At 42.3% G+C, this 13,471-nt stretch overlaps 24 non-coding genes across 24 annotated transcripts; all 24 read left to right on the forward strand.

Moving 5' to 3' along the window:
* Window positions 1-101: 101 nt before the first annotated feature.
* On the forward strand, window positions 102-215 carry LOC134569706 (U5 spliceosomal RNA). Its single transcript, XR_010084375.1, has one exon. It is a non-coding gene; the product is annotated as a U5 spliceosomal RNA (small nuclear RNA).
* Window positions 216-669: 454 nt separating this feature from the next.
* LOC134570152 (U5 spliceosomal RNA) lies at window positions 670-783 on the forward strand. The gene has a single exon (XR_010084799.1). It is a non-coding gene; the product is annotated as a U5 spliceosomal RNA (small nuclear RNA).
* Window positions 784-1,236: 453 nt separating this feature from the next.
* LOC134570252 (U5 spliceosomal RNA) lies at window positions 1,237-1,350 on the forward strand. The gene has a single exon (XR_010084892.1). It is a non-coding gene; the product is annotated as a U5 spliceosomal RNA (small nuclear RNA).
* A 455-nt stretch (window positions 1,351-1,805) lies between these two features.
* Window positions 1,806-1,919, forward strand: LOC134570168 (U5 spliceosomal RNA). Its single transcript, XR_010084814.1, has one exon. It is a non-coding gene; the product is annotated as a U5 spliceosomal RNA (small nuclear RNA).
* A 459-nt stretch (window positions 1,920-2,378) lies between these two features.
* Window positions 2,379-2,494, forward strand: LOC134569754 (U5 spliceosomal RNA). Its single transcript, XR_010084421.1, has one exon. It is a non-coding gene; the product is annotated as a U5 spliceosomal RNA (small nuclear RNA).
* A 451-nt stretch (window positions 2,495-2,945) lies between these two features.
* LOC134570374 (U5 spliceosomal RNA) lies at window positions 2,946-3,059 on the forward strand. Its single transcript, XR_010085007.1, has one exon. It is a non-coding gene; the product is annotated as a U5 spliceosomal RNA (small nuclear RNA).
* Window positions 3,060-3,516: 457 nt separating this feature from the next.
* LOC134570253 (U5 spliceosomal RNA) lies at window positions 3,517-3,630 on the forward strand. Its single transcript, XR_010084893.1, has one exon. It is a non-coding gene; the product is annotated as a U5 spliceosomal RNA (small nuclear RNA).
* Window positions 3,631-4,084: 454 nt separating this feature from the next.
* Window positions 4,085-4,198, forward strand: LOC134570254 (U5 spliceosomal RNA). The gene has a single exon (XR_010084894.1). It is a non-coding gene; the product is annotated as a U5 spliceosomal RNA (small nuclear RNA).
* A 454-nt stretch (window positions 4,199-4,652) lies between these two features.
* LOC134569425 (U5 spliceosomal RNA) lies at window positions 4,653-4,766 on the forward strand. The gene has a single exon (XR_010084102.1). It is a non-coding gene; the product is annotated as a U5 spliceosomal RNA (small nuclear RNA).
* Window positions 4,767-5,220: 454 nt separating this feature from the next.
* LOC134570523 (U5 spliceosomal RNA) lies at window positions 5,221-5,334 on the forward strand. Its single transcript, XR_010085148.1, has one exon. It is a non-coding gene; the product is annotated as a U5 spliceosomal RNA (small nuclear RNA).
* A 455-nt stretch (window positions 5,335-5,789) lies between these two features.
* LOC134569552 (U5 spliceosomal RNA) lies at window positions 5,790-5,903 on the forward strand. The gene has a single exon (XR_010084226.1). It is a non-coding gene; the product is annotated as a U5 spliceosomal RNA (small nuclear RNA).
* A 454-nt stretch (window positions 5,904-6,357) lies between these two features.
* On the forward strand, window positions 6,358-6,471 carry LOC134570418 (U5 spliceosomal RNA). The gene has a single exon (XR_010085048.1). It is a non-coding gene; the product is annotated as a U5 spliceosomal RNA (small nuclear RNA).
* A 454-nt stretch (window positions 6,472-6,925) lies between these two features.
* LOC134569604 (U5 spliceosomal RNA) lies at window positions 6,926-7,039 on the forward strand. The gene has a single exon (XR_010084278.1). It is a non-coding gene; the product is annotated as a U5 spliceosomal RNA (small nuclear RNA).
* Window positions 7,040-7,500: 461 nt separating this feature from the next.
* On the forward strand, window positions 7,501-7,614 carry LOC134569681 (U5 spliceosomal RNA). Its single transcript, XR_010084350.1, has one exon. It is a non-coding gene; the product is annotated as a U5 spliceosomal RNA (small nuclear RNA).
* A 455-nt stretch (window positions 7,615-8,069) lies between these two features.
* Window positions 8,070-8,183, forward strand: LOC134570147 (U5 spliceosomal RNA). Its single transcript, XR_010084794.1, has one exon. It is a non-coding gene; the product is annotated as a U5 spliceosomal RNA (small nuclear RNA).
* A 454-nt stretch (window positions 8,184-8,637) lies between these two features.
* Window positions 8,638-8,751, forward strand: LOC134570182 (U5 spliceosomal RNA). Its single transcript, XR_010084827.1, has one exon. It is a non-coding gene; the product is annotated as a U5 spliceosomal RNA (small nuclear RNA).
* A 454-nt stretch (window positions 8,752-9,205) lies between these two features.
* On the forward strand, window positions 9,206-9,319 carry LOC134570183 (U5 spliceosomal RNA). Its single transcript, XR_010084828.1, has one exon. It is a non-coding gene; the product is annotated as a U5 spliceosomal RNA (small nuclear RNA).
* A 455-nt stretch (window positions 9,320-9,774) lies between these two features.
* Window positions 9,775-9,888, forward strand: LOC134569433 (U5 spliceosomal RNA). Its single transcript, XR_010084111.1, has one exon. It is a non-coding gene; the product is annotated as a U5 spliceosomal RNA (small nuclear RNA).
* A 455-nt stretch (window positions 9,889-10,343) lies between these two features.
* LOC134570515 (U5 spliceosomal RNA) lies at window positions 10,344-10,457 on the forward strand. The gene has a single exon (XR_010085140.1). It is a non-coding gene; the product is annotated as a U5 spliceosomal RNA (small nuclear RNA).
* A 454-nt stretch (window positions 10,458-10,911) lies between these two features.
* Window positions 10,912-11,025, forward strand: LOC134570184 (U5 spliceosomal RNA). The gene has a single exon (XR_010084829.1). It is a non-coding gene; the product is annotated as a U5 spliceosomal RNA (small nuclear RNA).
* Window positions 11,026-11,478: 453 nt separating this feature from the next.
* Window positions 11,479-11,592, forward strand: LOC134569892 (U5 spliceosomal RNA). The gene has a single exon (XR_010084555.1). It is a non-coding gene; the product is annotated as a U5 spliceosomal RNA (small nuclear RNA).
* A 455-nt stretch (window positions 11,593-12,047) lies between these two features.
* LOC134570419 (U5 spliceosomal RNA) lies at window positions 12,048-12,161 on the forward strand. Its single transcript, XR_010085049.1, has one exon. It is a non-coding gene; the product is annotated as a U5 spliceosomal RNA (small nuclear RNA).
* Window positions 12,162-12,616: 455 nt separating this feature from the next.
* On the forward strand, window positions 12,617-12,730 carry LOC134569435 (U5 spliceosomal RNA). The gene has a single exon (XR_010084112.1). It is a non-coding gene; the product is annotated as a U5 spliceosomal RNA (small nuclear RNA).
* Window positions 12,731-13,185: 455 nt separating this feature from the next.
* On the forward strand, window positions 13,186-13,299 carry LOC134570516 (U5 spliceosomal RNA). Its single transcript, XR_010085141.1, has one exon. It is a non-coding gene; the product is annotated as a U5 spliceosomal RNA (small nuclear RNA).
* The last annotated feature ends 172 nt before the right edge of the window (window positions 13,300-13,471 follow it).

Genomic DNA, 13,471 nt, shown 5'->3' on the forward strand with positions numbered 1-13,471 from the left:
TTTATGGCAGATTCTCCAAGTTAAAGCTTAATGTAGGGTTGCTCACCATACGTGTGAAAGGCAGGTTCCACACCTTGCCTGCTGTCAGATGGATGGACTTTATACTCTGTTTTCTCTTCAGATCGAATAAATCTTTCGCCTTTTACTAAAGATTTCCGTGGAGAGGAACGACCACGAGTTTCACTCAATTTTTTCAGGCCCAGTTTACACTGGCTGTGCTAAACTTGTACAAAAGTAGAAGAAAAGTCTTAAACAGAGATCCAAGAGGTTCTAAGGACCAAGCTGTTGCGAAAAAAAGAAAAAGTTTTGGTTCCCTATTTATGATGTCAGCATCTTTGACTGCGGGCAAAGCATGCCTCAGGCTCTGGCATTCTTGACAGCTGCGGGGCTCTGCCGAGAGACCAAGCATGCATTTAGAGGCGTAACAGCAGTGGGCATGCCTCATTTGAATACCCATGTTGCACTGCAAGCAGCTGTGCTCCTCTTCCCTTTGCTGTTAATATGATACAAGCTTAAAAAAACACCAGATATTTTGTCTTTTTTTACATATTTAGTGGGGTCGTTAATATTTATGGCAGATTCTCCAAGTTACAGCTTAATGTAGGGTTGCTCACCATACGTGTAAAAGGCAGGTTCCGCACCTTGCCTGCTGTCAGATGGATGGACTTTATACTCTGGTTTCTCTTCAGATCGAATAAATCTTTCGCCTTTTACTAAAGATTTCCGTGGAGAGGAACGACCACGAGTTTCACTCAATTTTTTCAGGCCCAGTTTATACTGGCTGTGCTAAACTTGTACAAAAGTAGAAGAAACTTCTTAAACAGAGATCCAAGAGGTTCTAAGCACCAAGCTGTTGCGAAAAAAAGAAAAAGTTTTGGATCCCTATTTATGATGTCAGCATCTTTGACTGCGGGCAAAGCATGCCTCAGGCTCTGGCATTCTTGACAGCTGCAGGGCTCTGCCGAGAGACCAAGCATGCATTTAGGGGCGTGTCAGCAGTGGGCATGCCTCATTTGAATACCCATGTTGCACTGCAAGCAGCTGTGCTCCTCTTCCCTTTGCTGTTAATATGATACAAGCTTAAAAAAAAACAGAGATTTTTTCTTTTTTTACATATTTAGTGGGGTCATTAATATTTATGGCAGATTCTCCAAGTTACAGCTTAATGTAGGGTTGCTCACCATACGTGTAAAAGGCAGGTTCCGCACCTTGCCTGCTGTCAGATGGATGGATTTTATACTCTGGTTTCTCTTCAGATCGAATAAATCTTTCGCCTTTTACTAAAGATTTCCGTGGAGAGGAACGACCACGAGTTTCACTCAATTTTTTCAGGCCCAGTTTACACTGGCTGTGGTAAACTTGTACAAAAGTAGAAGAAACGTCTTAAACAGAGATCCAAGAGGTTCTAAGCACCAAGCTGTTGCGAAAAAAAGAAAAAGTTTTGGTTCCCTATTTATGATGTCAGCATCTTTGACTGCGGGCAAAGCATGCCTCAGGCTCTGGCATTCTTGACAGCTGCGGGGCTCAGCCGAGAGACCAAGCATGCATTTAGGGGCGTGTCAGCAGTGGGCATGCCTCATTTGAATACCCATGTTGCACTGCAAGCAGCTGTGCTCCTCTTCCCTTTGCTGTTAACATGATACAAGCTAAAAAAAAAAAAAGATATTTTTTTCTTTTTTTACATATTTAGTGGGGTCATTAATATTTATGGCAGATTCTCCAAGTTACAGCTTAATGTAGGGTTGCTCACCATACGTGTGAAAGGCAGGTTCCACACCTTGCCTGCTGTCAGATGGATAGACTTTATACTCTGGTTTCTCTTCAGATCGAATAAATCTTTCGCCTTTTACTAAAGATTTCCGTGGAGAGGAACGAACACGAGTTTCACTCAATTTTTTCAGGCCCAGTTTATACTGGCTGTGCTAAACTTGTACAAAAGTAGAAGAAACTTCTTAAACAGAGATCCAAGAGGTTCTAAGCACCAAGCTGTTGCGAAAAAAAGAAAAAGTTTTGGTTCCCTATTTATGATGTCAGCATCTTTGACTGCGGGCAAAGCATGCCTCAGGCTCTGGCATTCTTGACAGCTGCGGGGCTCTGCCGAGAGACCAAGCATGCATTTAGGGGCGTGTCAGCAGTGGGCATGCCTCATTTGAATACCCATGTTGCACTGCAAGCAGCTGTGCTCCTCTTCCCTTTGCTGTTAACATGATACAACCTAAAAAAAAAAAAAAAACAGATATTTTTTCTTTTTTTACATATTTAGAGGGGTCATTAATATTTATGGCAGATTCTCCAAGTTACAGCTTAATGTAGGGTTGCTCACCATACGTGTAAAAGGCAGGTTCCGCACCTTGCCTGCTGTCAGATGGATGGATTTTATACTCTGGTTTCTCTTCAGATCGAATAAATCTTTCGCCTTTTACTAAAGATTTCCGTGGAGAGGAACGACCACGAGTTTCACTCAATTTTTTGAGTTTACACTGGCTGTGCCAAACTTGTACAAAATTAGAAGAATCGTCTTAAACAGAGATCCAAGAGGTTCTAAGGACCAAGCTGTTGCGAAAAAAAGAAAAAGTTTTGGTTCCCTATTTATGATGTCAGCATCTTTGACTGCGGGCAAAGCATGCCTCAGGCTCTGGCATTCTTGACAGCTGCAGGGCTCTGCCGAGAGACCAAGCATGCATTTAGGGGCGTGTCAGCAGTGGGCATGCCTCATTTGAATACCCATGTTGCACTGCAAGCAGCTGTGCTCCTCTTCCCTTTGCTGTTAACATGATACAAGCTAAAAAAAAAAAAAAAAAGATATTTTTTTCTTTTTTTACATATTTAGTGGGGTCATTAATATTTATGGCAGATTCTCCAAGTTAAAGCTTAATGTAGGGTTGCTCACCATACGTGTGAAAGGCAGGTTCCACACCTTGCCTGCTGTCAGATGGATGGACTTTATACTCTGGTTTCTCTTCAGATCGAATAAATCTTTTGCCTTTTACTAAAGATTTCCGTGGAGAGGAACGACCACGAGTTTCACTCAATTTTTTCAGGCCCAGTTTACACTGGCTGTGCTAAACTTGTACAAAAGTAGAAGAAACGTCTTAAACAGAGATCCAAGAGGTTCTAAGCACCAAGCTGTTGCGAAAAAAAGAAAAAGTTTTGGTTCCCTATTTATGATGTCAGCATCTTTGACTGCGGGCAAAGCATGCCTCAGGCTCTGGCATTCTTGACAGCTGCGGGGCTCTGCCGAGAGACCAAGCATGCATTTAGGGGCGTGTCAGCAGTGGGCATGCCTCATTTGAATACCCATGTTGCACTGCAAGCAGCTGTGCTCCTCTTCCCTTTGCTGTTAACATGATACAAGCTAAAAAAAAAAATATATATATTTTTTTCTTTTTTTACATATTTAGTGGGGTCATTAATATTTATGGCAGATTCTCCAAGTTACAGCTTAATGTAGGGTTGCTCACCATACGTGTGAAAGGCAGGTTCCACACCTTGCCTGCTGTCAGATGGATGGACTTTATACTCTGGTTTCTCTTCAGATCGAATAAATCTTTCGCCTTTTACTAAAGATTTCCGTGGAGAGGAACGACCACGAGTTTCACTCAATTTTTTCAGGCCCAGTTTACACTGGCTGTGCTAAACTTGTACAAAAGTAGAAGAAACGTCTTAAACAGAGATCCAAGAGGTTCTAAGGACCAAGCTGTTGCGAAAAAAAGAAAAAGTTTTGGTTCCCTATTTATGATGTCAGCATCTTTGACTGCGGGCAAAGCATGCCTCAGGCTCTGGCATTCTTGACAGCTGCGGGGCTCTGCCGAGAGACCAAGCATGCATTTAGGGGCGTGTCAGCAGTGGGCATGCCTCATTTGAATACCCATGTTGCACTGCAAGCAGCTGTGCTCCTCTTCCCTTTGCTGTTAATATGATACAAGCTTAAAAAAACACCAGATATTTTGTCTTTTTTTACATATTTAGTGGGGTCGTTAATATTTATGGCAGATTCTCCAAGTTACAGCTTAATGTAGGGTTGCTCACCATACGTGTAAAAGGCAGGTTCCGCACCTTGCCTGCTGTCAGATGGATGGACTTTATACTCTGGTTTCTCTTCAGATCGAATAAATCTTTCGCCTTTTACTAAAGATTTCCGTGGAGAGGAACGACCACGAGTTTCACTCAATTTTTTCAGGCCCAGTTTACACTGGCTGTGCTAAACTTGTACAAAAGTAGAAGAAACGTCTTAAACAGAGATCCAAGAGGTTCTAAGGACCAAGCTGTTGCGAAAAAAAGAAAAAGTTTTGGTTCCCTATTTATGATGTCAGCATCTTTGACTGCGGGCAAAGCATGCCTCAGGCTCTGGCATTCTTGACAGCTGCGGGGCTCTGCCGAGAGACCAAGCATGCATTTAGGGGCGTGTCAGCAGTGGGCATGCCTCATTTGAATACCCATGTTGCACTGCAAGCAGCTGTGCTCCTCTTCCCTTTGCTGTTAATATGATACAAGCTTAAAAAAAAAACAGATATTTTTTCTTTTTATACATATTTAGTGGGGTCATTAATATTTATGGCAGATTCTCCAAGTTACAGCTTAATGTAGGGTTGCTCACCATACGTGTAAAAGGCAGGTTCCGCACCTTGCCTGCTGTCAGATGGATGGATTTTATACTCTGGTTTCTTTTCAGATCGAATAAATCTTTCGCCTTTTACTAAAGATTTCCGTGGAGAGGAACGACCATGAGTTTCACTCAATTTTTTCAGGCCCAGTTTACACTGGCTGTGCTAAACTTGTACAAAAGTAGAAGAAACTTCTTAAACAGAGATCCAAGAGGTTCTAAGCACCAAGCTGTTGCGAAAAAAAGAAAAAGTTTTGGTTCCCTATTTATGATGTCAGCATCTTTGACTGCGGGCAAAGCATGCCTCAGGCTCTGGCATTCTTGACAGCTGCAGGGCTCTGCCGAGAGACCAAGCATGCATTTAGGGGCGTGTCAGCAGTGGGCATGCCTCATTTGAATACCCATGTTGCACTGCAAGCAGCTGTGCTCCTCTTCCCTTTGCTGTTAATATGATACAAGCTTAAAAAAAACCCAGATATTTTTTCTTTTTATACATATTTAGTGGGGTCATTAATATTTATGGCAGATTCTCCAAGTTACAGCTTAATGTAGGGTTGCTCACCATACGTGTAAAAGGCAGGTTCCGCACCTTGCCTGCTGTCAGATGGATGGATTTTATACTCTGGTTTCTCTTCAGATCGAATAAATCTTTCGCCTTTTACTAAAGATTTCCGTGGAGAGGAACGACCATGAGTTTCACTCAATTTTTTCAGGCCCTGTTTACACTGGCTGTGCTAAACTTGTACAAAAGTAGAAGAAACTTCTTAAACAGAGATCCAAGAGGTTCTAAGCACCAAGCTGTTGCGAAAAAAAGAAAAAGTTTTGGTTCCCTATTTATGATGTCAGCATCTTAGACTGCGGGCAAAGCATGCCTCAGGCTCTGGCATTCTTGACAGCTGCAGGGCTCTGCCGAGAGACCAAGCATGCATTTAGGGGCGTGTCAGCAGTGGGCATGCCTCATTTGAATACCCATGTTGCACTGCAAGCAGCTGTGCTCCTCTTCCCTTTGCTGTTAATATGATACAAGCTTAAAAAAAACACCAGATATTTTGTCTTTTTTTACATATTTAGTGGGGTCATTAATATTTATGGCAGATTCTCCAAGTTACAGCTTAATGTAGGGTTGCTCACCATACGTGTAAAAGGCAGGTTGCGCACCTTGCCTGCTGTCAGATGGATGGATTTTATACTCTGGTTTCTCTTCAGATTGAATAAATCTTTCGCCTTTTACTAAAGATTTCCGTGGAGAGGAACGACCACGAGTTTCACTCAATTTTTTCAGGCCCAGTTTACACTGGCTGTGCTAAACTTGTACAAAAGTAGAAGAAACGTCTTAAACAGAGATCCAAGAGGTTCTAAGCACCAAGCTGTTGCGAAAAAAAGAAAAAGTTTTGGTTCCCTATTTATGATGTCAGCATCTTTGACTGCGGGCAAAGCATGCCTCAGGCTCTGGCATTCTTGACAGCTGCGGGGCTCTGCCGAGAGACCAAGCATGCATTTAGGGGCGTGTCAGCAGTGGGCATGCCTCATTTGAATACCCATGTTGCACTGCAAGCAGCTGTGCTCCTCTTCCCTTTGCTGTTAATATGATACAAGCGTAAAAAAACACCAGATATTTTGTCTTTTTTTACATATTTAGTGGGGTCATTAATATTTATGGCAGATTCTCCAAGTTACAGTTTAATGTAGGGTTGCTCACCATACGTGTAAAAGGCAGGTTCCGCACCTTGCCTGCTGTCAGATGGATGGACTTTATACTCTGGTTTCTCTTCAGATCGAATAAATCTTTCGCCTTTTACTAAAGATTTCCGTGGAGAGGAACGAACACGAGTTTCACTCAATTTTTTCAGGCCCAGTTTACACTGGCTGTGCTAAACTTGTACAAAAGTAGAAGAAAATTCTTAAACAGAGATCCAAGAGGTTCTAAGCACCAAGCTGTTGCGAAAAAAAGAAAAAGTTTTGGTTCCCTATTTATGATGTCAGCATCTTTGACTGCGGGCAAAGCATGCCTCAGGCTCTGGCATTCTTGACAGCTGCAGGGCTCTGCCGAGAGACCAAGCATGCATTTACGGGCGTGTCAGCAGTGGGCATGCCTCATTTGAATACCCATGTTGCACTGCAAGCAGCTGTGCTCCTCTTCCCTTTGCTGTTAATATGATACAAGCTTAAAAAAAAAACAGATATTTTTTCTTTTTTTACATATTTAGTGGGGTCATTAATATTTATGGCAGATTCTCCAAGTTACAGCTTAATGTAGGGTTGCTCACCATACGTGTAAAAGGCAGGTTCCGCACCTTGCCTGCTGTCAGATGGATGGATTTTATACTCTGGTTTCTCTTCAGATCGACTAAATCTTTCGCCTTTTACTAAAGATTTCCGTGGAGAGGAACGACCATGAGTTTCACTCAATTTTTTCAGGCCCAGTTTACACTGGCTGTGCTAAACTTGTACAAAAGTAGAAGAAAATTCTTAAACAGAGATCCAAGAGGTTCTAAGCACCAAGCTGTTGCGAAAAAAAGAAAAAGTTTTGGCTCCCTATTTATGATGTCAGCATCTTTGACTGCGGGCAAAGCATGCCTCAGGCTCTGGCATTCTTGACAGCTGCAGGGCTCTGCCGAGAGACCAAGCATGCATTTAGGGGTGTGTCAGCAGTGGGCATGCCTCATTTGAATACCCATGTTGCACTGCAAGCAGCTGTGCTCCTCTTCCCTTTGCTGTTAATATGATACAAGCGTAAAAAAAAAAAAAAAAAAGATATTTTTTTCTTTTTTTACATATTTAGTGGGGTCATTAATATTTATGGCAGATTCTCCAAGTTAAAGCTTAATGTAGGGTTGCTCACCATACGTGTGAAAGGCAGGTTCCACACCTTGCCTGCTGTCAGATGGATGGACTTTATATTCTGGTTTCTCTTCAGATCGAATAAATCTTTCGCCTTTTACTAAAGATTTCCGTGGAGAGGAACAACCATGTGTTTCACTCAATTTTTTCAGGCCCAGTTTACACTGGCTGTGCTAAACTTGTACAAAAGTAGAAGAAACTTCTTAAACAGAGATCCAAGAGGTTCTAAGCACCAAGCTGTTGCGAAAAAAAGAAAAAGTTTTGGATCCCTATTTATGATGTCAGCATCTTTGACTACGGGCAAAGCATGCCTCAGGCTCTGGCATTCTTGACAGCTGCAGGGCTCTGCCGAGAGACCAAGCATGCATTTAGGGGCGTGTCAGCAGTGGGCATGCCTCATTTGAATACCCATGTTGCACTGCAAGCAGCTGTGCTCCTCTTCCCTTTGCTGTTAATATGATACAAGCTTAAAAAAAAACCCAGATATTTTTTCTTTTTTTACATATTTAGTGGGGTCATTAATATTTATGGCAGATTCTCCAAGTTACAGCTTAATGTAGGGTTGCTCACCATACGTGTAAAAGGCAGGTTCCGCACCTTGCCTGCTGTCAGATGGATGGATTTTATACTCTGGTTTCTCTTCAGATCGAATAAATCTTTTGCCTTTTACTAAAGATTTCCGTGGAGAGGAACGACCATGAGTTTCACTCAATTTTTTCAGGCCCAGTTTACACTGGCTGTGCTAAACTTGTACAAAAGTAGAAGAAACTTCTTAAACAGAGATCCAAGAGGTTCTAAACACCAAGCTGTTTCGAAAAAAAGAAAAAGTTTTGGATCCCTATTTATGATGTCAGCATCTTTGACTGCGGGCAAAGCATGCCTCAGGCTCTGGCATTCTTGACAGCTGCAGGGCTCTGCCGAGAGACCAAGCATGCATTTAGGGGCGTGTCAGCAGTGGGCATGCCTCATTTGAATACCCATGTTGCACTGCAAGCAGCTGTGCTCCTCTTCCCTTTGCTGTTAATATGATACAAGCTTAAAAAAACACCAGATATTTTGTCTTTTTTTACATATTTAGTGGGGTCGTTAATATTTATGGCAGATTCTCCAAGTTACAGCTTAATGTAGGGTTGCTCACCATACGTGTAAAAGGCAGGTTCCGCACCTTGCCTGCTGTCAGATGGATGGACTTTATACTCTGGTTTCTCTTCAGATCGAATAAATCTTTCGCCTTTTACTAAAGATTTCCGTGGAGAGGAACGACCACGAGTTTCAATCAATTTTTTCAGGCCCAGTTTACACTGGCTGTGCTAAACTTGTACAAAATTAGAAGAAACTTCTTAAACAGAGATCCAAGAGGTTCTAAGCACCAAGCTGTTGCGAAAAAAAGAAAAAGTTTTGGATCCCTATTGATGATGTCAGCATCTTTGACTGCGGGCAAAGCATGCCTCAGGCTCTGGCATTCTTGACAGCTGCAGGGCTCTGCCGAGAGACCAAGCATGCATTTAGGGGCGTGTCAGCAGTGGGCATGCCTCATTTGAATACCCATGTTGCACTGCAAGCAGCTGTGCTCCTCTTCCCTTTGCTGTTAATATGATACAAGCTTAAAAAAACACCAGATATTTTGTCTTTTTTTACATATTTAGTGGGGTCGTTAATATTTATGGCAGATTCTCCAAGTTACAGCTTAATGTAGGGTTGCTCACCATACGTGTAAAAGGCAGGTTCCGCACCTTGCCTGCTGTCAGATGGATGGACTTTATACTCTGGTTTCTCTTCAGATCGAATAAATCTTTCGCCTTTTACTAAAGATTTCCGTGGAGAGGAACGACCACGAGTTTCAATCAATTTTTTCAGGCCCAGTTTACACTGGCTGTGCTAAACTTGTACAAAATTAGAAGAAACTTCTTAAACAGAGATCCAAGAGGTTCTAAGCACCAAGCTGTTGCGAAAAAAAGAAAAAGTTTTGGTTCCCTATTTATGATGTCAGCATCTTTGACTGCGGGCAAAGCATGCCTCAGGCTCTGGCATTCTTGACAGCTGCGGGGCTCTGCCGAGAGACCAAGCATGCATTTAGGGGCGTGTCAGCAGTGGGCATGCCTCATTTGAATACCCATGTTGCACTGCAAGCAGCTGTGCTCCTCTTCCCTTTGCTGTTAATATGATACAAGCTTAAAAAAAAAAACAGATATTTTTTCTTTTTTTACATATTTAGTGGGGTCATTAATATTTATGGCAGATTCTCCAAGTTACAGCTTAATGTAGGGTTGCTCACCATACGTGTAAAAGGCAGGTTCCGCACCTTGCCTGCTGTCAGATGGATGGATTTTATACTCTGGTTTCTCTTCAGATCGAATAAATCTTTCGCCTTTTACTAAAGATTTCCGTGGAGAGGAACAACCATGTGTTTCACTCAATTTTTTCAGGCCCAGTTTACACTGGCTGTGCTAAACTTGTACAAAAGTAGAAGAAACTTCTTAAACAGAGATCCAAGAGGTTCTAAGCACCAAGCTGTTGCGAAAAAAAGAAAAAGTTTTGGATCCCTATTTATGATGTCAGCATCTTTGACTACGGGCAAAGCATGCCTCAGGCTCTGGCATTCTTGACAGCTGCAGGGCTCTGCCGAGAGACCAAGCATGCATTTAGGGGCGTGTCAGCAGTGGGCATGCCTCATTTGAATACCCATGTTGCACTGCAAGCAGCTGTGCTCCTCTTCCCTTTGCTGTTAATATGATACAAGCTTAAAAAAAAACCCAGATATTTTTTCTTTTTTTACATATTTAGTGGGGTCATTAATATTTATGGCAGATTCTCCAAGTTACAGCTTAATGTAGGGTTGCTCACCATACGTGTAAAAGGCAGGTTCCGCACCTTGCCTGCTGTCAGATGGATGGATTTTATACTCTGGTTTCTCTTCAGATCGAAAAAATCTTTTGCCTTTTACTAAAGATTTCCGTGGAGAGGAACGACCATGAGTTTCACTCAATTTTTTCAGGCCCAGTTTACACTGGCTGTGCTAAACTTGTACAAAAGTAGAAGAAACTTCTTAAACAGAGATCCAAGAGGTTCTAAACACCAAGCTGTTTCGAAAAAAAGAAAAAGTTTTGGATCCCTATTTATGATGTCAGCATCTTTGACTGCGGGCAAAGCATGCCTCAGGCTCTGGCATTCTTGACAGCTGCAGGGCTCTGCCGAGAGACCAAGCATGCATTTAGGGGCGTGTCAGCAGTGGGCATGCCTCATTTGAATACCCATGTTGCACTGCAAGCAGCTGTGCTCCTCTTCCCTTTGCTGTTAATATGATACAAGCTTAAAAAAACACCAGATATTTTGTCTTTTTTTACATATTTAGTGGGGTCGTTAATATTTATGGCAGATTCTCCAAGTTACAGCTTAATGTAGGGTTGCTCACCATACGTGTAAAAGGCAGGTTCCGCACCTTGCCTGCTGTCAGATGGATGGACTTTATACTCTGGTTTCTCTTCAGATCGAATAAATCTTTCGCCTTTTACTAAAGATTTCCGTGGAGAGGAACGACCACGAGTTTCAATCAATTTTTTCAGGCCCAGTTTACACTGGCTGTGCTAAACTTGTACAAAATTAGAAGAAACTTCTTAAACAGAGATCCAAGAGGTTCTAAGCACCAAGCTGTTGCGAAAAAAAGAAAAAGTTTTGGATCCCTATTTATGATGTCAGCATCTTTGACTGCGGGCAAAGCATGCCTCAGGCTCTGGCATTCTTGACAGCTGCAGGGCTCTGCCGAGAGACCAAGCATGCATTTAGGGGCGTGTCAGCAGTGGGCATGCCTCATTTGAATACCCATGTTGCACTGCAAGCAGCTGTGCTCCTCTTCCCTTTGCTGTTAATATGATACAAGCTTAAAAAAAAACAGAGATTTTTTCTTTTTTTACATATTTAGTGGGGTCATTAATATTTATGGCAGATTCTCCAAGTTACAGCTTAATGTAGGGTTGCTCACCATACGTGTAAAAGGCAGGTTCCGCACCTTGCCTGCTGTCAGATGGATGGATTTTATACTCTGGTTTCTCTTCAGATCGAATAAATCTTTCGCCTTTTACTAATGATTTCCGTGGAGAGGAACGACCACGAGTTTCACTCAATTTTTTCAGGCCCAGTTTACACTGGCTGTGCTAAACTTGTACAAAAGTAGAAGAAACGTCTTAAACAGAGATCCAAGAGGTTCTAAGCACCAAGCTGTTGCGAAAAAAAGAAAAAGTTTTGGTTCCCTATTTATGATGTCAGCATCTTTGACTGCGGGCAAAGCATGCCTCAGGCTCTGGCATTCTTGACAGCTGCGGGGCTCTGCCGAGAGACCAAGCATGCATTTAGGGGCGTGTCAGCAGTGGGCATGCCTCATTTGAATACCCATGTTGCACTGCAAGCAGCTGTGCTCCTCTTCCCTTTGCTGTTAACATGATACAAGCTAAAAAAAAAAAAAGATATTTTTTTCTTTTTTTACATATTTAGTGGGGTCATTAATATTTATGGCAGATTCTCCAAGTTAAAGCTTAATGTAGGGTTGCTCACCATACGTGTGAAAGGCAGGTTCCACACCTTGCCTGCTGTCAGATGGATGGACTTTATACTCTGGTTTCTCTTCAGATCGAATAAATCTTTCGCCTTTTACTAAAGATTTCCGTGGAGAGGAACGAACACGAGTTTCACTCAATTTTTTCAGGCCCAGTTTACACTGGCTGTGCTAAACTTGTACAAAAGTAGAAGAAACTTCTTAAACAGAGATCCAAGAGGTTCTAAGCACCAAGCTGTTGCGAAAAAAAGAAAAAGTTTTGGTTCCCTATTTATGATGTCAGCATCTTTGACTGCGGGCAAAGCATGCCTCAGGCTCTGGCATTCTTGACAGCTGCGGGGCTCTGCCGAGAGACCAAGCATGCATTTAGGGGCGTGTCAGCAGTGGGCATGCCTCATTTGAATACCCATGTTGCACTGCAAGCAGCTGTGCTCCTCTTCCCTTTGCTGTTAATATGATACAAGCTTAAAAAAAAAAACAGATATTTTTTCTTTTTTTACATATTTAGTGGGGTCATTAATATTTATGGCAGATTCTCCAAGTTAAAGCTTAATGTAGGGTTGCTCACCATACGTGTAAAAGGCAGGTTCCGCACCTTGCCTGCTGTCAGATGGATGGATTTTATACTCTGGTTTCTCTTCAGATCGAATAAATCTTTCGCCTTTTACTAAAGATTTCCGTGGAGAGGAACAACCATGTGTTTCACTCAATTTTTTCAGGCCCAGTTTACACTGGCTGTGCTAAACTTGTACAAAAGTAGAAGAAACTTCTTAAACAGAGATCCAAGAGGTTCTAAGCACCAAGCTGTTGCGAAAAAAAGAAAAAGTTTTGGATCCCTATTTATGATGTCAGCATCTTTGACTACGGGCAAAGCATGCCTCAGGCTCTGGCATTCTTGACAGCTGCAGGGCTCTGCCGAGAGACCAAGCATGCATTTAGGGGCGTGTCAGCAGTGGGCATGCCTCATTTGAATACCCATGTTGCACTGCAAGCAGCTGTGCTCCTCTTCCCTTTGCTGTTAATATGATACAAGCTTAAAAAAAAAACCAGATATTTTTTCTTTTTTTACATATTTAGTGGGGTCATTAATATTTATGGCAGATTCTCCAAGTTACAGCTTAATGTAGGGTTGCTCACCATACGTGTAAAAGGCAGGTTCCGCACCTTGCCTGCTGTCAGATGGATGGATTTTATACTCTGGTTTCTCTTCAGATCGAAAAAATCTTTTGCCTTTTACTAAAGATTTCCGTGGAGAGGAACGACCATGAGTTTCACTCAATTTTTTCAGGCCCAGTTTACACTGGCTGTGCTAAACTTGTACAAAAGTAGAAGAAACTTCTTAAACAGAGATCCAAGAGGTTCTAAACACCAAGCTGTTTCGAAAAAAAGAAAAAGTTTTGGATCCCTATTTATGATGTCAGCATCTTTGACTGCGGGCAAAGCATGCCTCAGGCTCTGGCATTCTTGACAGCTGCAGG

This window comes from Pelobates fuscus, chromosome 7, assembly GCF_036172605.1.
Source record: "Pelobates fuscus isolate aPelFus1 chromosome 7, aPelFus1.pri, whole genome shotgun sequence".
Taxonomy (NCBI): domain Eukaryota; kingdom Metazoa; phylum Chordata; class Amphibia; order Anura; family Pelobatidae; genus Pelobates; species Pelobates fuscus.